Genomic DNA, 23,653 nt, shown 5'->3' on the forward strand with positions numbered 1-23,653 from the left:
AGCCCCGGCTGTAGGGAGGGCACCCGAGAATACGCCCTCCCTGCTGCCCACTCCGCACCCACCCCCACGCCAGGGACCAATGCGCCCTGCAGGAGGGAGGAGGCGGTGGAGGCGAGAAGGAATCCGCGCCGCTGCGCCCGATGGGGCTGGGCGGCCGCGGTGCGCACAGGGAAGCTGCGTTCGCCTCACTGCGGAGCCTGCCGCCCCTGCCCGCAAAGCCCGCGTACTAATAAGCACAGGAGACCCAGGCTCCCCCGCGCCGCCCCCGCCCGGGCTCTGCAGCTTCCCCGCCCCCACGCCGCTCTCAGGGCGCAGGGCAGCGGTGGGGCAGCGGTGGGGCAGCGGCGTCCTCCCGGCCTGGGCCCGCGCCCCTCCTCCTGCCCTCCCGCCTCCCAGGAGCCCGCCCGGGAGGCAGCCCCAGTGAGTTGGCATCTTCCTGCCTAGGCCCCCCACCTACCTCCCGCGGTTAGGGGGGTGGGGGCGCCGGGGTCCCGTCCTCCTCCCGCTCCTCGGCGGCCGGGCGGGTGGGCCGGGAGGCGACTCCGCGGGGCTGTCCGCGGCTGGGGCCGGGGCTCACAGGACGGGACCGGTGGGCGCTGCTGCGCGGGGCTGCGCGCTCGCTCCGGGCGGAGAGGCGGCCGAGGGAGGGACTGGAGGAATCCGCAGCCTGCACGGCAACAGCTGCACTGATTCCGGGGGCTGGGCGGGAGCGCGGGGCGGGGGGAGAAGGGGAGGGAGCAGGCAGGGAGGGGGCGAGGGGCGGGGAGAGGGAGCGCGCGGGCGCCGGGAGTGCGCATACACGCGCGCGCACACGCTCTCTCCCGCACACCCTCCACACTCCGCTCCGCTCGCCGCTCCCCCCTCACTCGGTTCCTCCCTCACTCGGTTCCTCCCTCGCCTGCCTTCGGCGCCTGCCCGGAGCCCCGCAGCCGCCCACCCAGCGCCTGCTGCGCGCGCTAGCCGAACCTCGGGCGCGTCCACGCACTCCCCAGCCCAGGCTCTGCTCCAGCCCGCCGCCGACCTCGTCCTCTGCCGCGGGAACCCACCAGGGCTGGCCTAGGCAGGGTGGGTACCGCCGCCGCCGCTGCTACCCGGGCAAAGGGACAATGGGGGCTTTGTCCCCACAGCCGGCGAGGGCCAATTTCACGTTTAATTTGAGGCTAATTTGATTATCGCCTTGGAAAGGGGCAGCCTAATTTTCTACGTGATTTGTGCAGCCTCTTGTCGCCCGCGATGTTTGGGTTTGGAACGCGACGGAGAGTGTTGAGGGAGGTTTTAGAACGTGGTTTGGTTGGTTTGATTTTAGAATTTAAGTGGTGATGCCTTATAGGTTCCGCCCAGCCTGATGAAGAGCGACAGGGACCTCTCCGTGGGAAACCTTGGGCGATGGGGGCAGGGAATTGTTACTCAGTGAAGTCAAGCTCTTCCTCCCCCCACCCCCTTGTGAGTGCTTCTTCACCCTGTCCCTCCCGGTAGCTGCGAACAGACACTACAAGTGGTTTGTCCAACTCCTGCCTCTGGGCGTTCTGGCTCACTTTAACCTAAAACCGTGTGCTCTTCCCGAGCCACCCTTGCGTAGTGGGGTCCTTCAAGCTTCAGTACAAGCCCCCTGATGGCTTGAGGGTTTGATTTCTCCCCCTACGCGCAAACCCTGAGATGGACACCGGACACTCAGTCGAGTTTCTGTCAAGTGCCAACGCCCCTTCTCAACCAGCTTGCCCACCCAATCCCCCAGCTATGTAGAAATTCTGGAACCGCCACTGTCAGGGAGAAAAGATGGTGTCATCACCGTGTCCACGAATAGAAACGCTCTTTAGAGAGCAGAGTCTAGGGAAACTGACGTTCTGCCTGCTATGTAGGTGCCCAGCGGCGGCACTGTAAGCTTTCAGAGGGAGGAGGGGCCCTTCTCGATAGCCCGAAGGCTTTTCTCCCTAAATATCTGACCCTCAGGGTTCCTGGGTGGCTCAGATGGTTAAGCGTCTGCCTTCGGCTCAAGTCATGATCCTGGAGTCCTGGGATCGAGTCCTGCATCGGGCTCCCTGCTCCTTGGGAGCCTGCTTCTCCCTCTGCCTCTTTCTCCCTCTCTCTGTCTCTCATAAATAAATAAATAAAATCTTAAAAAAAAAAAAAAAAGATCTGACCCTCAACCCCTGAACTGAAAAACAAAACAGAAAATGAAAGATAAATAGTTCAGATCATGCTTATATCTGAAATCAATAGACCCGAGGGCTGATGAGTTTGTATTTTTTACATGTATTTTTATGTGAATATTTTTATGAAACAACTCAGGACCTTAAATGAATATTTTTAAATAAATCTAAATGAAATTGTTCAAGCAAAGTGAAGATGATTCTTCCTTTTAGTGCTTCACCATCAGTTTGAATGTACCAATGTTTGCTTTTGATATATATGAAAAAATACTGAGAAAAGCAAATAATTTAGCATTTTTCTCAAAGGATTGATCAACACGTCCAGAAAGAACTCTTCAAGGACAGGGTTCTTTTGTCTGTTTGTTCGCTGTTTGTACTTAGCAGGCACTTAGGAGGTGTTGGAAAAATATTTGTTGAATTGAATTGTATAGAATCAACATGTAAGTGGCCGCCCTCATTAGGTAATACAGGAAATCCACCAGGAATGAAAGTTGTTTCCCTTTCATTTATTTTGCTCCATAGCCCTCAGCACCTCCCCACCCACAATGTTAATGAAATACCAAAGAAAACAATGGCAATTCGGGAAAATGCTTGTTTAAATTCTTCCAATGTTATTCTGAAATGGTGACTCTTAACAGCTTCCTTTATCGCAGATAATAGTACTTGACTAACTCTACATTTGCTGGATGAGTCACCTCCCTTAATTTTTTTAAAAATTTCTTTCAAAAAGCAAGGCCACACACAACCTTAGCAAAGTACTCTAGTAAAGTGCCAATAAGTATTCCAAAAATGTAAAAGGCAAGGATTCAGAGTTTCACTATAAATATCTGAGTTTTCACCAGACTTTCACTATAAATACCTCACAATTTTGAATTCTTACCCTTTGGTGGAAAAAAAAAATCATCATCTAGGAGAGTCCAGGGTACTACTGACCGCCCCCAAAAAAGTAACAGGTCAAAGAAAAGACAATCTAAATATGGAGAGATTATTGGAGAAGGCATATATTTCTGTGAAAGGCAAGAATCTAGAAAAAGATGAAAAGCCTTAGTAATTATGATAACTCAAAAGGCTTATTCTCAAATATCTCAGAAGCAGCTTTGTTGAAGTTCTTCCTCACATCACAAGATGATTTAAAGGAATCTAGAACTATTGATACCATGTGTGTAACATACTATAATACTACTCTCCATTTTTAAAGCCATGTGATTATATATGGCTTTGTCTCCCATAGAAATAGTACTTTATTACAAAATTTTTTCAGATATAAATTGTTATTTTAACTTTCCATTCAAAATGTAGGGGAAAATACTCTCTCTATATATATATTAGTCACTATAGACTGACTAGGTTATGATGTTATAATACAAAATTCCCAAATCTCAGTATAATACACAAGTTCCAAATCAGCGAAAATTAAATTATTTCTTATATAAAATCAACTGTGGTTCCAAGAGACTCTCTGGGGAAGCTGTCTTCTATATGTCAGCTCAGTATTCCCGAATACTTTAATATTATGGTTCTCCCATGTCAGTACATACTTCTACAATCTCAAATGTAAGGGAAGAGTATGATGGAGGGCTAAGTACCAGCAACTAAATACTTCCACCCAGAAATGACACAAGGTTACCTCCACTCACATTTTATTTGCCAGAGCAAGTCACATAGCTACACTTGAAACCAGATATTGATAAATAATAGTATTGTCTGCCTGTTTATTTAGAAAAGAGAGAATGACACTTAAAGTATTTCCTTGGTTACATTAAATTAACTCAATTTAAACCCATCTTTTATTGTATTGATAATAGCTTAAAATTTTAAATTCAGAACACATTTTGAAAATTTGAATAATTTTTTTTTTCATCTCTGTTCACTCCTAGACTTGACTTCCTTTCAACTCGGACTAGTCTGGGAAGTTTCCTCCTAGTAGAAATGTTCTATTTGGAGCTTCACACATACTGATTTTGCACTGGGAAAGCCTAAAGACTTATATGTTTGAGGGGTCAATATTATGAATGAATGGTTTTTAAGCACTAGTAACACATTTACTGCTGTATAACGTAATTCATTCTTTCATTTATTTGAGAAATATATATGCCTTAGTCTGTTCTAGGCTTTGAAATAGAGCAGTGGGCAAAACAGTAAAAAAAAATCATTGCCCTCTTGGATCTTCCATTCTACTAGGATGGAAGTCAATCAGTCAATTAATAAATAAGTAAACAAGTAAAATACATATATGTATTCCATTCCTAGGTATATGCCCAAAAGAACTGAAAACAGGTACGCACACAGTTGTACACAAATATTCATAATAGCACTATTTACAATAGTCAAAAGGTAGAAACAACCCAAATGTCCATTAATGCATGAATCAAAATATGGTATATACATACAATGGAATACTATTCATATATGTAAAATATATATATGATGATAAATCTGAATAACCTAAATGTGTAGAAATAATATTTATAAAATGATAAGTAGCCTCAGCTTTCTAGGAAAGAATCCTCAAATTTTCTATTAATAAAAATAACCATAAGTAGCAATTGTAAAATGCTTTCTAGTTTTTAAAGCGCTTTAGCAGATATATTTTTTGTCCTTTTTGTTAGTTCTGTGGGATAGATATTAACCCCATTTTATAGGTTAGAAAACTGAAGACACCAGTAGGTTAAATGAGTTGCCCAAATTCACACTGCTACTAAATGCCACTGGTATCTGCTTAGAAGATAGCATATCAGAACTGTGTGCTTGGCATTGCATATTATTAAAAAGTAATTAGGTTTGCAAGATGAAAAAGTTCTTTGTGGGGCGCCTGGGTGGCTCAGTTGGTTAAGCGTCTGCCTTCAGCTCAGGTCGTGATCCCAGGGACCTGGGATGGAGCCCCACATTGGGCTCCCTGCTTGGCGGAGAGCCTGCTTCTCCCTCTCTCTCTGTTGTTCCCCCTGCTTGTGTGCACTCTCTCTCTCTCTGTCAAATAAATAAAATCATTTTAAAAAAAGAAAAAGTTCTCTGAGATGAATGGTGGTAATATTTGCACAGGTATGTGAATGTACTTAAAGCCATTGAACTGTACACTTAAAAGGGTAAAAAATGGTTAATTTTACGTTATATATGTTACCACAAGTTTTAAAAATGTTCTCAAAAAATAAAAATAAAAATGTTTAAAAATAATTCTAAATCGAGACCTCTAGAAGAATAGAATAAATGCTTTCTCACCTCTTCTTCAGTTAATACACTTGTTGGATTACACTGTTCATTCCCTCTGTATTGTGAGCATACTGATGGATGTCCATGGCACACCAAGCACATTCTGACAGTAGGCTATCCTCTGCTACACCTGTATTTTCAGGTCTCACCATTATGCTATATATTTACCAAGTCATTTGGGTTTATTCCCAAATTTATTTATGCCAGTTATGAGAATTGAACTATTTTATAATAATTATACTTATAATTAATACATCAATCAATTAAATATGAGTGTGCAGAGAGACTCCTTTCAGTGATAAGTAAGTTGCATATTTTTAAACGTCTGATTAAAAGCTAAAAATATTGCCATCAAATTATAGGTGGGCAAGATAATAAAATGTAGGGAGGAATGGAAATCATAAAAACCTTGAAATATCCAGAGTCCAGTTGCTTTGCTAGTGTCTCTAAGTTCTTAGTCAAGTTAAAAGAAATAAAAGTGTATCAGATAGCTGTGGCTTATGCAAGACAAAGTGGTCTTTCACTCTGTAAACATGTTGGAAGAAACCCTTCGACCATCAAGAGATTAGCAGGTAAACATACATTTATAAGTTTCAAGTAAAGTAAAATTTTATGTCTCTTTCTGGATATAAATCTATTGTTTTTTTTCAAAATGTGTCTCAAGGATTAGGCAACGAATTATTAGATATGGCACCAAAACCATGAGCAACAAAAATAAAAAGAGACAAATTGGACCTCATCAAAATTTAAAACTTTTGTGCACCGAAAAACATTATCAAGAAAGTGAAAAAGCAATCTAGAGAATAAGAGAAAAATATTTGCAAATTACACATCTGTTAAGGGTCTACTATCCGTAATATATAAAGAACTCTTACAACTCAACAACAAAGAAACAACCCAATTCAACAATGCACAAAGGACTTAAATAGAATTTTCTCCAAAGAAGATATACAAATGGCCTTTGAGCACATGAAAATATGTTCAACATCGTTAGTCATTAGAGGAATGCAAATCAAAACCACTCTGAAATACCATTTCATACCCACTAGGATGGCTTTAATTTTCTTAAAAAAAGAAAGAAAATAACAAGTATCAGCAACAATGTGGAGGAATGGAAGCCTCATATATTGCTGGTGGAAATGTAAAATGGTGCAGATGTTATGGAAAATAGTTTGGCAGTCCCTCAAAAAGTTAAATGGGATTACCATGTTACCCAGCAATTCCATTCCTAGGTATATGCCCAAAAGAACTGAAAACAGGTATTCACACAGTTGTACACAAATATTCATAATAGCACTATTTACAATTGTCAAAAGGTAGAAACAACCCAAATGTCCATTAATGCATGAATCAAAATATGGTATATACATACAATGGAATACTATTCAGCCATAAAAGGAATGAAGCAATCATGTATGTTACAATGTGGGGGAAAAAAAATAACAGACACAAAATGTCACTTATTATTTGATTCCATTTTTATGAAATATCCAGGATAGGTAAATCCACAGAGACAGAACATAGACTGATGGTTGCCAGGGACTAGGGGAGGAGCAGGGAAGAAGATGGGGTATAACCACTTAGTTGGTATGGAATTTTATTTGGGGGTGATCAAAGTGTTTTAGAACTACATAGAGGTGGTGGTTACACAACATGATGAAGATACTAAATGCCACTGAAACGTTTGCTTTGAAATAGTTTTATGTTATCTGGATTTCACTTCAATTAAAAAAATATAATTCAAAAGCGAAAGTCTTTTTTATTCCTCATTTAACATCATTTTTCAATAACCAACCAACAACTTGTCACGTCAGGGAAATGGGCTTCTGCATGTTCTCTTTTGTTTTTTTTTTAAGATTTTATTTATTTATTTATTATTTATTTATTTATCAGAGAGAGAGAGATTCAGAGCAAAGCGGCGGGGGGCAGTGCCAGGCAGAGCAGGCAGAGGGAGAGGCAGGCTCCCCAATGAGCAAGGAGCCCGATGCAGGACCCCTGGGATCATGACCTGAGCCGAACGCAGCCACTTAACCAACTGAGCCACCCAGGTGCCCTTGCATGTTCCTTAAAACTTTCCTATATGCTCCTCTTGAAAAAGGGTTTGTCACAATTTACCTCTCATATACAAGCTGATTGTTCTACTTGTCTATTTTAAGACAGCTTGATTCTAATTATCCCACCACAGAAATATAAAAGTGATTCTGAGTCCTTATTGTTGGGAACAAACAAGAAATTGGGGGGAAAAAAGCTGTTGGAACCTCCCTTTGGCACATACCAACTGAGGGTGAGGGGAAGAGCCCTGAGTGTGATGGCCCTCCATAAAACATCGCACCCTCTTTCTTCATCTTCTCAGCCTACACTGTCCCATACAGTAGCCTCTAGAAATATAGCTGGAGTGACAGAGAAACTGAATTTCTAATTCTACTTAATTTTAATGAACTGAGATTTAAATTTAAACATTGGCTCTTGTTTCAGTTATTAGAAAATTTTTAACTATGTTTGGAACAACTTGTATATTTTAATCTACTTATTTTAACTGTAAATTTTGTGAAATCTACATACATACCGGATTTAAAGACTTGGTAAAAAAATGTAAAATATCTCAATTTTTAAAATATCTATTATATGTTGCAATGATATTTTGGATATAATGGGTCAAATAAAACCTATTTTTAAAATTAATTTCACCATTTCTTTTTATTTGTTCAAATAAGGCTATTGCAAAAGTTTTAAATTACATACGTGGCTCACATTCTATTTCTATTTGACAACTTTGTTCCAGATATTGTCAATGGGGACTCCAGTAATTGGAATCCTCACTATTTAGACTCAGGAAAACTGAAGAAAGGCAACTAGAATTTGGAATACGCTACCAAGTGAGAATCCAAAGTGACGTCAAGTTTCCAACTGCCAGGCTTTCCGTAGTGCTTCTTTCACAATGGCCTTGGTATCTCTGGGTAGCAAGCCATGGTGCTCTTTGTGAGCAGAAGGCAGACATGGCTAATATTTTCATGACTGGTGTCATTCTTTCGGAAGTCCAAAGATTACCTTGGCAATAATAGAGGACCATTGCCTCAAGATAACCCCACCCCACCAATGTGACATAGTTTACTGTAAAGGAATCCAGAAGTAGGCTAGATTCATGCCTAGAATTCATTCAAGACATTGCAGAAATTCATAGGCTGATGGGTGAAGAAGAGAGAGAAAAAGAAAAATCCCTTCCCCACAGAGGTCAGAAAAGTTTAATATGTCACCGGTTTGAGGAGAAACCATTCTGTCTGGATTGAGTGATTAGATCTTGTCCACTTTGCCCCCAGTTATATTTCCGATGTTGGAGTATCCTCAGTGGATTCTCAGTGGGTAGGGATGCCCAGTCACAGCATTAATGCTATGTCTCATTCTCAGGGCATGACAATAAAACACTAAAACTATCCAAACATCTGCTGTGGAGGCAATGAAATTCTCTCCTTGCTTGCTTCTCATGGTTGGTATGCTGGTTTCTCCTCTAGGGTTTTTTCTTTTATACACAGGCTAGACCACACAAGAGTTCAATTTTAATGATAAGCATTTATTTAAGACTGAAATTGGAACCTCAAAAAATCACAAAAAAGAGAAAATACTGTATTTGCTCAATTTTAGTTAGTAAGCATTCCCCCCAGATGAGATATGGAGTATAATAAAACAATTTTTTTAAGTAGGCTCCAAGCCCAGCATGGAGCCCAGTGCAGGGCCTGAACTCACCACCCTGAGATCAAGACCTGAGCTGAGATCAAGAGTCAGTCGCTTAACCAACTGAGCCACCCAAATGCCCCGAAGCATAATAATTTTTTGTTATTGTTTTAACACTGTTATTTTTGTCACTCATATATATCTCTAGGCACTTTGATACATGTCCTCATTTTATTATTACTTATATCTGTTTGTTTATTACAGGTACTCATACTATTTTACACCATTTTACCAATGAGGAAATTGAGGCTACAAATCAATTGGATTAGCTGTCTGAGGTCTTACAGCTAGTAAGTGATGAAAACAGAATTCAAACCCAGATCTGACGCCAAGTTTCTAAGTTTGTTTCTAAGACTGAAAAAGGGAAATAGGATCTTTTTTAGAATAGTGCCTGGAAAGTATTCAGCACTTTTTAATTTTAATTTATTTATTTGAGAGAGTGAGCGAGAGAGTGCATGCACGAGCAGGGGGGAGGGGTAGTGGGAGAAGCAGACTCCCCACTGAGCAGGGAGCCTGACACGAGACTTGATCCCAGGACCATGGGATCATGACCCGAGCCGAAGGCAGACGCTTAACTGACCGAGCCACCCAGGTGCCCAGGAAATAGGATCTTAAGATATTTTTCTTGCTAGCTTTAAAAGCAAACATAATGACTCAAAATATGGGGTTAAAGGTACCCCTTTTTTTAACTGAAATAATTTTAATAAAACTTTAAAGAGACTTTTTTAGGTGAAGCCTGTAAGGATGTATCTAAGTTTGAGAAAGTTTTAAGTACCTGGATTCTTATGTGCTTATGTTTCAAAGTTTATTCAACTTGAAAGTCATTGGTTTCTTAACAAGTGCTGCCAATATGAAATAAGAAAAAATACTTGAAACAGAAAATCCCCCTGTGTTTGTTGAACAGAGGGGTATTGTTGTTTGTTTTTTGAAGGGGACAGGAGATGGGGCTACGTAGTGGTGGGGGTGTTTATTTTTATGAGGTCTGCTTTGAAAAGCTCTTCTGAAGCCTTCCCAGGAGCAGCCAAGTGGGAGTGCTGGGGTTGATGCCATATATGCTAAGTGTGGGCCTGCCTCAGCTGCAAGTAATTTAATCTCAGGAATCTCTCCAAATGGGACCTTGGACCAAAGCAAGCTGAGAATGCCATACGTTGGATTTCTCATTGCTGTGAGACCCTGTGGTAGAAACAAAAAATATTTACAGGTCTAAGTTTCTTAAGGTGGTGGGCTACCTAAATTTGAGAAAAACATGGGATTTCACCTATTGGGAGGAAGGTTTATGCTCTCCAAGGGGTAGATTCTGTGGGCAAGTTGGAAAAGTTATCCAGAAGTATTCCCGGAACTGTGTCTTAGCTGTTGGAGTGTAGATGCTACCTATCATCTTTAACCATCCTTAAAAAGAGAATCAGAGCCTTCTCTGATTCCTCTGTTCCTCTGTTTGTTTGCCTTCCAAGAGGATTTGAGAATTTGTTAGGCTGCCCCCTCCCTTCCTCCTCAACAGAATTCTCCAGATCCTCCAGAAAGAACACACTGAGACCATTCACATGACCTCCAGCTACATCCCAGATGGGTGGAAACCTCTGGTTGCTGAGCATCTGCATCAGGAGGCATGAACTGGGGAATCAAAATGGCCAGCTTGAGAAGAAAACTCCAAGAATACCCAAACGGCCGAAGTTTCACCTTTCCAATGACAAGTGTGCCATAGGGATTGATATTCCAGTACAAAACAGCAACAATAAATTAGTACATCATTCCTTAGTTCAGCCTGAGCCTCACTAAAAACTGCAAATAAACAAATAAAATAAATATCTGTTTTTTGCTAAAAATCATTGTCACGGTTTCTCTTTTAATTTTTTCTTTCACAGGCAATACATTCACATCATTAAAAAATCAAAATGGTAAGGATGCCTGACTGGGCTCAGTCAGAAGAGCAAGTGACTCTTGATCTCGGGGTCATGAGCTGGAGCCCCACATTGGGTGTAGAGATTAATAAATAAATGAATAAATGAATAAATAAATAAAATCGTATTAAAAGGAATGCATTGAAATTCTGTCACCCTGGCCCCACCCACTCCATACCCCACCCCATTTCCTATAGGTAACCATTTTAAAATTTTCTTGTGTCCTCTTCCAGGGCACCTGCCCAGTGTCTGTTTAGGCACATATAAACAAAATCAAATATATATTCTTATAATTTCTCTCTATCATACAACAGGGAGCATTCTACAAACACTGTTCTGCACCTTGCTTTTTTTCACTTAATGCATCCTAGAGATCATTCCTCATCAGCTTTCCTTATTTTTTGTTGTTGTTGTTACAGCTGCATAGTATTTCATGATACACCACATTTTATTTATTTGGGTTGTTCAGTCTTTTGCTTTTATAAATAGTGCAACAGGTGTTTCTGATCAGACATTTCTGGCTCAAACTTTGTTCCTTCTATTTTCTGGATGTTCCACGGGCTTCTAGATGGCTGCCCAAGGAGTGTGTACTAGACTTACAGAAGCGTAGAGATAGAAGAGGCTTTAGAGCTGGCTTAATCCAACTGACTGTTTTAAGAAAGGGGAAACCAAAGCTCCTGCAGAGCAACTTGTCCAGGGTTACAGAGTGGTTGGTCTGGGACCAGAGTCCATGTTTACTGATTCTCAGCCTGAAGTTGTACCTGCTAGATCACACTTTGGGTGCTGGTTACTGAGTGTGTGTGTGTATGTGTGTGTGTGTCTGTGTTGCTCCTCCAGGAATATAAAACTCATTGAATGCAAAGTCAAACATGGTAAGAGCCAGGAGGAGACCACAAAGCCCCTTGGAGCTGGGGTAGCCTGCAGCAGGAAGACATCTGGTTAGGCTTCACCAAGGAGGTAGCATTCATGGCAGGCCTGGAAGGATGGATAAGATTTCACCAGGAAGAAAAGATGCGGAAAGGCAAAAGCACAGATGGGGATATGGGAAAACATCAGGTATCTTTGGGTAGCAAGGAGCCTAGTGTGGCTGGAGCATAGTGTATGATTAGAAAATGAGACTACTGGGGTGCCAGGGTGGCTCAGCCAGTTAAGCGGCTGCCTTGGGCTCGGGTCATGATCGCAGGGTCCTGGGATCGAGCCCCGCATCGGGCTCCCTGCTTAGCGGGAAGCCTGCTTCTCCCTCTGCCTGCCACTTCCCTTGCTTGTGCTCTCTCTCTCTCTCTCTAATAAATAAATAAAATGTTAATTAAAAAAAAGAAAATGAGACTACTAGTAGCTTTATTTATTTTTTTAAAGATTTTATTTATTTATTTATTTGAGACACACACACACACACACACACACACACACACACACAACAAGTGGGGGGAGGGGCAAAGGAAGAAGCAGACTCCCTGTGGAGCAGGGAGCATGATGCAGGGCTCCATCCCAGGCCCCTGGGATCATGACCTGAACCAAAGGCCGTTGCTTAACTGACTGAGCCACCCAGGTGCCCTACTAGTAGCTTTAATGAGAATATTGAACACTTACTCTATGCCAGGTGTTATTCTTAGTGCTTTATCAATACTAGCCTTTAATCTTCACAACCTGAGAAGCAAGTACCATTATTAAACCCATTTTACAGGTGGGGACACTGAGGCACAGACAGAGTTGGTAACTTGCCTGAAGTCATAAGTCACACAGTAAGATTATATTCTACAGAGTCTGACTCTAAAGCAGTGTTAACACTTCCCCATGTTCCTGGGCGATGAGACTGGAAAAAGGTAGTCTTATTAGAGAGAATATTGGAATACGTGTTGAAACACAGAAAGACTTATACTACCATGTTTGTAAACAGAAGGAAGTAAATGTTTCTTGAGCATACACTCTATCTTCAAAAAAATCATGTAAGATAGATATTATTTCCCATATAATTCAGATGGGGAACCAGGCTTCTGAGAGGAAAAGTAACTTGCTCAGACTCTCAAAGCTGTCAGGTGGCAAAGAGAGCCTCTGAGGCCCATGTCTGAATGAAAGCCAGTGCTTGTGACAGGCTGACGTTTATCTAAATGTAGCCCACAGAATTCTAGTGCGTAGCCTAGAGGGGACTGGCGTTTGTGGTCAACTAAGCTTGGGAAATGCTAAGATAAACAAAGTTAGACCTTAATTTAATTGCAGATTTTCTCAGAGATTTTAATATACTTCCATGCTTCATAAACCACCCAAGAGGTAGATGTTACATCTCACATTTCCAAAACAAATCTCACCACGATTCTGTCCTCTCCCACCATTCCCTAGCTCTTTGTTCAAGTCACACTCAGTGGAAATAGTGCTGGGAGGTATACCAGTTTGGGAAAGGCTGAATAGAACATACCGGAGAAAGGAAGGAAAGCTGTGTTTCCTGATTAGCTGAGCATACACGCACTGTTTACAGCTCTATAATGTTAAAATATGAAGAGCACTGGGATCTTCCTTTCTGAGGACTGCACAGAAAAGAAGTTATCCAAACTTCCATATCTCAGAAAACTGATGTGTTTTGTTTTGTTTTCATTTTGGTTTTTGTCCTTATTTAAGGTCAAAATGAGAAAACCTGATTTGATTTCTAAAGCAGAAATCTCCTAATTTCTATTCTAATTCTTTCACACCCCAAGTTAAAAATGTTGGGGTGTTGGGAACCAAAAGTATATGCTGGGCCATGCTTTTTAGGTTATGCCTGTGAACTTAATTTCTGATTAGCTGGTGGTTTAATTTATAATCTGATGTTACTATCATATCACCATAAAAGAGAGTATGTTCAGAAAGAATACCTTTGGGGCACCTGGGTGGCTCAGTTGGTTAGGGTCCAACTCTTGATTTTGGCTGGGGTCTTGATCTCAGGGTTTGGGATTGGGCCCCTTATCAGGCTCCACAATGAGCATGGAGTCCGCTTGGGATTCTCTCTCTTCCTCTACCCCACTTCCCCACCCTGCTCCTGCACATGCTCTCGGTCTTAATGAATGAATGAATGAATGTATACCTTCACCCCTCCCTTCAAATTGCCTAATGAAATGTAAAACTTACACGGCATGGGTAAGCCAAGGAAAACCTTTGTCACTAAGAAAGGATTCTGCAAATCTTAAACACCATGTGAAAATAATATTATTTTACTGACTACAAATTCTGCCTGTCAAAGGACATTTTTGTAGGCAATTATTATTACATTTGATAAGTTGAATGGAGCTTCCTTTTCAATTCTAGGAGTATTTTTTTAATTTGTGGGAGGATTATTAGAATGGCCAGAAATGCTATCGGTGTTGGTTTTATTACCCCATAAAATAATCCAACTGTAAGAATGAGAGGACAAATTCATAACATTCATTCTTATTTTGAGAGCTGGGGTGTGGGTGGAGGCTTAGATACAAATCCAAGTGCTTGCAAAAACCTGGAAAATCACTAGGAGTAGTGTCATTTCATACTTATGGAGATGTTTGGTAGGGGTCTCTTCAGATACAGACAAGATTATCTGTTGGATATTTTTCCTAAGAAAGTTTTTATAATAAAGTACTTTGCTGAGCTGCTATTTCTCTAAAACTTAATTTTAATGACTCAGGCTGTGAGTGAAGTACAAACTTCCTCTTTTACCACTGCACTCTGACTGGAAGGTAGAATATTCAGGATAACCATCACTCCTGTTGCCCTTCGTCTATAGAAGGGGAACCCAAAGGAAAAACACAAATAAAAAAGATGTATTCACTCATAATCTTTCTTAGGCCAACATGAACAATATATAGATACAAATGCTAGTGAAACACATTGAAAATTGAACAGCACAGGAAAATTGAGCATGACGCTGACTAATTGCCATAAAATACAAATCCATCCATAATCTAATAAATCCAAATATCTTCTTTCTTTTGCATACCCTATAACCTAGTCATATGCACTGGGTTGTTTCTCAAGCCTGGGCAACAGGAATCCCCAACCTATGAAACTTACCAGCCTAGTGAAAAACTTCTCATCTTAGGAATCACTGGAATTGGGATTCTGTACCATTCTAGTCACTTTTTGGTTTTGGAACTGGGTAGGAAATACTGGGTGAAAGGAAACTTGAGATGGATGTCCTGAATTATAACCTTGGCACCACCCACCCTATGAGCTCAGACAAATGACTTCATCTCTTGTGCCTGTTTTATTATCTCCCATTCCTATTCTCGTTCTTTCATATCCAGAGGTACATGTCATCTGAAGCCTTGGGCACTTTGCATCATAAATCAGGAACAAATCCAGGAGGGAGAAAGAGCGAAGGAGACAAGTACCTGGTTAGGAACCTAAGTTTCTGCATAAACTTGGTATTCGAATTTTATTAATGGTGTTTCATGTTCTGGACCATTCCTTACACATTTACACATTTTCTCCTGGTCCTCACAAAACTAAAGGCTCTGTGGAACATTCCATGAACGATCATCAGCATTATGTTCCACTAAAATAACTGGGACCTATTTATAAAACACAGGAAATTGTTCTTGCTCAGGATACGGTCTGAATAAGTAATTTAAAAAATGGAAAACACTGTCAGTCACCCATATGTTTTCTCTATTTATTGTTTCCCAAACTGGTCTTGAGCGTTCCTATCTCCATACCTTTGTTTAGGCTCTCCCCACAGTTTGGAATGCCTTCCCCACTCACTCAAATTCTCTCCTCCTTTAAACTTCTGCACAAATATCACTTTTTTCAGGTAGAAATTTCTATAACTTTTGACGTGACTCCTTACCCCCTAAAGCCCAGGAATCTTTTTCTCCCCTCAAATCTGTGAGTCACTTGTACCCCCAACACATCACTCAGCAGTTAAGTCCTACCCTATTTTGTTTTCTCCTTTATAGCATTTCATAAAACTGGAATTTCCAGAGAGACTGTGAACTCCTTGAGGAGAGCCTCCTGCATGATACAGCCAAGGTAGTATCCAACAGAGAGCTAAGAACATGGACAGTGCTTAGTGTGGTTGATATAAGGCAGTGGTTTTCAAAAAGTCTGAAGCCAAATGAAAGAAAATCCCAGAAACCCTATGTGCAAAATAGACAAAAGTTGACCTAGTGTGGTAGAAGTTGGGGTTAAGGTAGGTATACCGGCATCCCATAAACTGGACCCCATTCCCTACCCCCTCCTCTCTGCATAGATGTGGGACCATCCCCACAGTTCCCGAAGGCTGGGAACATAGCCTTCCAAGTACCTTAGCGGCCTCATTCCGTTCCTTCCAGGTATAAGCATAGATGTATCTGAACTGAACTGTTCAGACTCTCCAGTGTGCTAATGTTACCCCCTCCCCAAAATGTGTGCCTTCTCATGGAATTTTTCTAAAGAGAGCACCTCAACCAGATGCAGAGATCTCTAACCAGTCACTTGGAGAACTCAGTATGGCTGGTCATGGAACAGACTTTTGGCCATATTCCCCACTTCCTACTGTCCCAGCATATTCCCTTAGGAATGCCTGTGTGTTTGAAATTCTGGAAGTCCCCAATAGTACTTTCAGTCAACACAAACATACTCTTCTCCGTAAGCAAAGTTCTCTTTTCTCCTTCATACTCTCAATTAATTGCAAGGCAAAAGAGTAAACAAAGTTACTGCTGATACTTTTTTTTATTGAGGTAAAATCGACATATAACATTATATTAGTTTCAGTGTAATGAAATTGTAATGATTTTATACAAATATATATTAGAAAATGATCACCACTAAGTCTAGTTGATATCTGTCATTGGTCATAGTTACAAAAATTTTTTTCTTTGTGATGAGAACTTTTAAGATCTATTCTCTTAGCAATTTCAAATATGTAATACTGTGTTATTAACTATAGTCATGCTGGTGGTACTTTTTTTGTGTTATTTTTAATGACTGAAACAAAACAGACCTAAAACTGCAGCTTCTGGAAGAGCCATTTGTTTTTTTTTATTACTTATTTTTTCTTTAAATTTTTTATTGTTATGTGAATCACCATACATTACATCATAACTTTAAAAAATTTTTTTATTGTTATGTTAATAACCATACATTACACCATTAGTTTTGGATGTAGTGTTCCATGATTCATTGTTTGTGCATAACACCCAGTGCTCCATGCAGAACATGCCCTCTTTAATACCCATCACCAGGCTAACCCATCCTCCCACCCCCCTCCCCTCTAGAACCCTCAGTTTGTTTTTCAGAGTCCATCATCTCTCATGGTTCGTCTCCCCCTCCGATTTACTCCCCTTCATTCTTCCCCTCCTGCTATCTTCTTCTTTTTTTTATTTTTATTAACATATATTGCATTATTGTTTCAGAGGTACAGATCCGTGATTCAATAGTCTTGCACAATTCACAGCACTCACCATAGCACATACCCTCCCCAATGTCTATCACCCAGCCACCCCATCCCTCCCACCCCCCACCACTCCAGCAACCCTCAGTTTGTTTCCTGAGATTAAGAATTCCTCATATCAGTGAGGTCATATGATACATGTCTTTCTCAGATTGACTTATTTCACTCAGCATAACAGCCTCCAGTTCCACCCACATCATTGCAAATGGCAAGATCTCATTCCTTTTGATGGCTGCATAATATTCCATTGTGTATATAGACCACATCTTTATCCATTCATTTGTCGATGGACATCTTGGCTCTTTCCACAGTTTAGCTATTGGGGACATTGATGCTATAAATATTGAGGTGCACATACCCCTTTGGATCCTGAATTTGTATCTTTGTGGTAATTACCCAGTAGTGCAATTGCCGGGTTGTAGGATAGCTCTATTTTCAACTTTTTGAGGATCCTCCATACTGTTTTCCAGAGTGGTTGCACCAGCTTGCATTCCCACCAACAGTGTAGGAGGGTTTCCCTTTCTCCGCATCCCCGGCAACATCTGTCGTTTCCTGACTTGTTACTTTTAGCCATTCTGACTGGTGTGAGGGGGTATCTCATTGAGGTTTTGATTTGGATTTCCCTGATGCTGAGCGATGTTGAGCACTTTTTCTTGTGTCTGTTGGCCATTTGGATGTCTTCTTTGGAAAAATGTCTCTTCATGTCTTCTGCCCATTTCTTGATTGGATTATTTGTTCTTTGGGTGTTGAGTTTGATAAGTTTTTTATAGATTTTTGGATACTAGCCCTTTATCTGATATGTCATTTGCAAATATTTTCTCCCATTCTGTCGGTTGTCTTTTGGTTTTGTGGACTGTTTCTTTTGCTGGGCAAAAGCTTTTTATCTTGATGAAATCCCAATAGTTCATTTTTGTCCTTGCTTCCCTTGCCTTTGGCGATGTTTCTAGGAAGAAGTTGCTGCGGCTGAGGTTGAAGAGGCTGCTTTTTCTGCATCTATTGAGAGGGTCATATGATTCTTGTTCTTTCTTTTGTTAATATATTGTACCACGTTGATTGATTTGCGGATGTTGAATCAACCTTGCAGCCCAGGGATAAATCCCACTTGGTCATCGTGAATAATCCTTTTAATGTACTGTTGGATCCTATTGGCTAGTATTTTGGTGAGAATTTTTGCATCCATGTTCATCAAGGATATTGGTCTGTAATTCTCCTTTTTGATGGGGTCTTTGTCTGGTTGGGGGATCAAGGTAATGCTCGCCTCATAAAATGAGTTTGGAAGTTTTCCTTCCATTTCTATTTTTGGAACAGTTTCAGGAGAATAGGTATTAATTCTTCTTTAAATGTTTGGTAGAATTCCCTGGGAAGCCCTCTGGCCCTGGGCTTTTGTTTGTTGGGAGATTTTTGATGACTGCTTCAATTTCCTTAGTGGTTATAGGTCTGTTCAGGTTTTCTATTTCTTCCTGGTTCAGTTTTGGTAGTTGATACATCTCTAGGAATGCATCCATTTCTTCCAGGTTATCTAATTTGCTGGCATAGAGTTGCTCATAATATGTTCTTATAATTGTCTGTATTTCTTTGGTGTTGGTTGTGATCTCTCCTCTTTCTTTCATGATTTTGTTGATTTGGGTCATTTCTCTTTTCTTTTTGATAAGTCTGGCCAGGGGTTTATCAATCTTGTTAATTCTTTCAAATAACCGGCTCCTAGTTTCTTTGATCTGTTCTACTGTTCTTTTGGTTTCTCTTTCATTGATTTCTACTCTGATCTTTATTATTTCTCTTCTCCTGCTGGGTTTAGGCTTTATTTGCTGTTTTTTCTCTAGCTCCTTTAGGTGTAGGGTTAGGTTGTATATTTGAGACCTTTTGTGTTTCTTGAGAAAGGCTTGTATTGCTATATACTTTCCTCTTAGGACTGCCTTTGCTGCATCCCAAAGACTTTGAACAGTTGTGTTTTCATTTTTGTTGGTTTCCATGAATTTTTTTAAATTCTTCTTTAATTTCCTGGTTGATCCATTCATTCTTTAGTAGAAATGGCTCTTTAGCCCCCATGTATTTTAGTTCTTTCCGACTTTCCTCTTGTGATTGGGTTCTAGTTTCAAAGCATTGTGGTCTGAAAATATGTAGGGAATAATCCCAATCTTTTGGTACCGGTTGAGACCTGATTTGTGACCTAGGATGTGATGTATTCTGGAGAATGTTCCATGGGCACTAGAGAAGAATGTGTATTCCGTTGCTTTGGAATGGAATGTTCTGAATATGTCTGTGAAGTCCATTTGGTCCAGTGTGTCATTTAAAGTCTTTATTTCCTTGTTGATCTTTTGCATAGATGATCTGTCCATTTCAGTGAGGGCGGGTGTTAAAGTCCCCCACTAGTATTGTATTGTTGTTAATGTGTTTCTTTGCTTTTGTTATTAATTGCCTTATATAATTGGCTGCTCCCATGTTCAGGGCATAGATATTTACAATTGTTAGATCTTCTTGTTGGATAGACCCTTTAAGTAGGATATAGTGTCCTTCCTCATCTCTTATTACAGTCTTTGTTTTAAAATCTAATTTGTCTGGTATAAGGATTGCCACCCCAGCTTTGTTTTGGTGTCCATTAGCATGGTAAATGGTTTTCCACCCCTTCACTTTCAATGTGGGGGTGTCTTTGGGTCTAAAATGAGTCTCTTGCAGACAGCATATCGATGGGTCTTGTTTTTTAATCCAATCTGATAGCCTGTGTCTTTTGATTGGGGCATTTAGCCCATTTACATTCAGGGTAACTATTGAAAGATATGAATTTAGTGCCGTTGTATTGCCTGTAAAGTGACTGTTCCTGTATATTGTCTGTGTTCCTTTCTGATCTATGCTGCTTTTAGGCTCTCTCTTTGCTTAGAGGACCCCTTTCAATATTTCTTGGAGGGCTGGTTTCATGTTTGCCAATTCCTTTAGTTTTTGTTTGTTCTGGAAGATTTTTATCTCTTCTTTTATTTTCAATGACAGCCTAGCTGGATATAGTATTCTTGGCTGTATATTTTTCTCATTTAGTGCTCTGAAGATATCATACCAGTCCTTTCTGGCCTGCCAGGTCTCTGTGGATAGGTCTGTTGCCAATCTAATGTTTCTACCATTATTGGTTACATATCTCTTCTCCCGAGCTGCTTTCAAGATTTTCTCTTTGTCTCTGAGACTCGTAAGTTTTACTATTAGATGTCGGGGTGTTGACCTATTTTTATTGATTTTGAGAGGGGTTCTCTGTGCCTCCTGGATTTTGATGCCTGTTTCCTTCCCCACATTAGGGAAGTTCTCTGCTATAATTTGCTCCATTATACCTTCTGCCCCTCTCTCTCTTTCTTCTTCTTCTGGGATCCCAATTATTCTAATGTTGTTTCATGTTATCTTATCATTTATCTCTCAAATTCTGCCCTCGTGAGCCAGTAGCTGTTTATCTCTTTTTCTCAGCCTCTTTATTTTCCATCATTTGGTCTTCTATGTCGCTAATTCTCTCTTCTGCCTCATTAATCCTAGCAGTTAGTGCCCCCATTTTTGATTGCACCTCATGAATAGCCTTTTTGATTTTGACTTGGTTAGATTTTAGTTCTTTTATTTCTCCAGAAAGGGTGTCTCTAATAACTTCCATGCTTTTTTCAAGCCCAGCTAGTATCTTTAAAATCATGATTCTGAACTCTAGGTCCGACATCATACCAATGTCCATATTGAGTAGGTCCCTGGGAGATGGTACTACCTCTTGTTCTTTTTGTTGAGGTGATTTTTTTCACCTTGTCATTTTGTCCAGAGGAGAATAGATGAATGAGAGAACAAAATGTTAACAGGTTAACAACGTCCCCAGAAAATATACTCTAAACAAATCAGAAAAGACCTGAAACCAGGGGAAAAGAAAGGGACAGAAAGAAAAAAGAAAGAGAAAAAAAAAAAAGAAAATGAAAAAGGTAAAAAGAAACAAAAACAGAACAAAACAAAAAAACATAATATGATCAAATATGATAAGCCTAGTGCATAGATCAGTGCCACACACTAAGATTTTGGGTGTATTTTGGACACATTGGTCTGTTAGAAGAAATTGCCTCCTAAAATTTTAAAGAAAGAAAGACTTATATATGTACAAAATAAGGGTTGAAACAATGAAGGGATGGAATATGATGGTAAAGATGAAAATTATAAAAAATTTTTAAAAAGGAATTGATAAGGTTCTTGAAAAAAGAAAGAAGGGGATTTAAAAAAAAGACAGAAAGAAAGAAAAAAAAGGGGGAGAGAATGTGATCAGGCAGGAGAGTAGAACAAAGCCATACACTAGAGATTTAGGGTATATTTTGATATGTTAGAAGAAACTGTATCTCAAAATTTTAAAGAGAGAACAACTTATATATATATGTCAAAAATAAGGGTAACTACTATGAAGGAATAGAATATGACTCTAAAAATGAAAAATAAAATTTTTTTTAAAAAAAGGGATTGATAAGATATTGGTTGAAAAAGGGAAAAAGAAAAGTTCAAGAAAAAAAGTTTAAAAAATTAACTTTGAAAGACTAATGAATCATGGTAAAAAAGCCATGAATTCTATGTGCAGTATTCCCCTAGCGCTGGAGTTCTCCCATTCTCCTTGATCGGTAAACTTGGTCTTGGCTGGCTGTTCGTGCTGATCTTCTGGGGGAGGGGCCTGTTGCCGTGGTTCCCAAATGTTTTTGCTGGAGGTGGAGTTGCCCCGCCCTTGCCCGTCTGGGCTAAGCAATCTGCTCAGGTTTGCTCTCAGGAGCTTTTGTTCCCTGCAAGCTTTCGGTGCAGCTTTGGAGGAGGAGAGTGAAAATGGCGACCTCCCAGTCTCCGCCCGGAGGAGCCAAGAACTCGGGGCCCCGCTCTTCAGTGCGCCCCCAGAGAAAAGCAGTCAGTCACTCCCGTGTCCCCAGTCTCTGGCCACACTCTGTGCTCACCCGGCCTGTGACTGATCATTTCTATCTCTGGCACCCGACTCGGTGTGGAGTCTCCAAACCCAGCAGTTCCCTGTGGTGCGCTCCCACATCACTCCTCCCGGGAGAGGAAGGGGAGTCTCCCCGGATCTGCTGCTTGTTGGGTCCCTGCTGGAGGAGTAGTGGCCCAACTGTGCCACGGATCACAGTTTATGGCAACCCTGAGCTGAGAGCCCACGCCTCGGCTCTGTCTCTGTAGCCGGCTTCCCCGCTCTGATACTTGGGAGCTCTGCCGCACTCAGGTACCCCCAGTCTTTCTGTGACCCTCGAGAGTCCTGAGACCACACTGTCCCGCGAGGGTTCCACCCCCCGCTTAGCCACTGGAGAGACGTCCCTCAGCAGAGCTGACTTCTAAATGTTCCGATTTTGTGCTCCACTGCTCTATCACTTGCCAGAAGCAGCTGCCGGAGGCCCCTCCCCCGCCGTCTATCCTCCCAATATCGCCTCGGATTCACTTCTCCGCATGTCCTACCTTCCAGAAAGTGGTCGCTTTTCTGTTCAGAGAGTTGTTGCTATTCTTCTCTTCGATCTCCTGTTGAGGTCGTAGGTGTTCAGAATGGTTTGATCCCTATTCAGCTGAATTCCTGAGACCAGATGAAATCCAGGTCTCCTACTCCTCCGCCATCTTGCTCCACCCCTGCCCTTGTACCAAGAGCCATTTGTTCTTGCTGGTCTTGTACCTTCCCTTGAACTTGACTTTGGCCTCTTGTCAGGCCTTGCGTTTAAGGGCAGGGTCTCAGAAGACATCCTTGTTGATAACGGTTTTGTCCAAGGGGATATCCACAGAGTACCCTGTGGGCATGAGTGATCATATTATAAACTTTTGTAGAGGACTTGATCTTTGACCTCATGGTCATTTTCTTCTTACTCATGGCAGCTGTCACTTTGTGGAAAAGCAGTCAATTCCAGCCACCAGAGCATGGCTGTAGGGATGGTCTGAGGTACCACCATCAATATTCTTCCTGATGACTGCTTTGCATCTGGAGTAGCATCCAGCCAGGACCAGCACCACCTTCTGAGGTTTCATGAACTTGCCCATCTTGATACCAGCCTCTCAAGCCTACAGCAGAAAGCTCTGGTGGTACTTTTAATGGCACAAGACACATCTCATTCAGAGCACAGGAACAGAATGAAGAGTGGCTGTACCCTCCACTCCTTGGCCCTGGAATCATTAAATATAGCCCATCCCACCCCAGTGCTGTACTGTACTCTGCCAACATTGACCATTATGGCTGCCTGCTCTCCCTGGCTTCACACTTGCATTCTTGCTCCTCCCTTGATTTGTCAAACAGGCTTATTGGACTAGCAATGGGTTTGTCCTTGACTTTACAT

The 23,653-nt window shown here is 41.2% G+C and overlaps 1 protein-coding gene and 1 pseudogene across 2 annotated transcripts in view; both read right to left on the minus strand.

Moving 5' to 3' along the window:
• The window catches only part of SPTBN1 (spectrin beta, non-erythrocytic 1), a 192,708-nt gene extending 192,048 nt beyond the window's left edge, over nucleotides 1–660 (minus strand). Inside the window, exon 1 of one of the 2 annotated variants that reach the window (XM_025868837.2) lies at nucleotides 458–659. The gene's annotated coding sequence lies outside the window, so the exon portion shown is untranslated. Of the gene's footprint in view, nucleotides 1–457 lie in introns of both variants that reach the window. The other variant, XM_073897699.1, reaches the window with a different exon arrangement.
• On the minus strand, nucleotides 467–23,360 carry LOC112821533 (large ribosomal subunit protein eL27-like; annotated as a pseudogene).
• Between the last annotated feature and the right edge of the window lie 293 nt (nucleotides 23,361–23,653).

The sequence above is a fragment of the Callorhinus ursinus genome, unplaced genomic scaffold, assembly GCF_003265705.2.
Source record: "Callorhinus ursinus isolate GAN/ISIS: 27379988/994484 unplaced genomic scaffold, GSC_fseal_2.0 scaffold10, whole genome shotgun sequence".
NCBI lineage: Eukaryota > Metazoa > Chordata > Mammalia > Carnivora > Otariidae > Callorhinus > Callorhinus ursinus.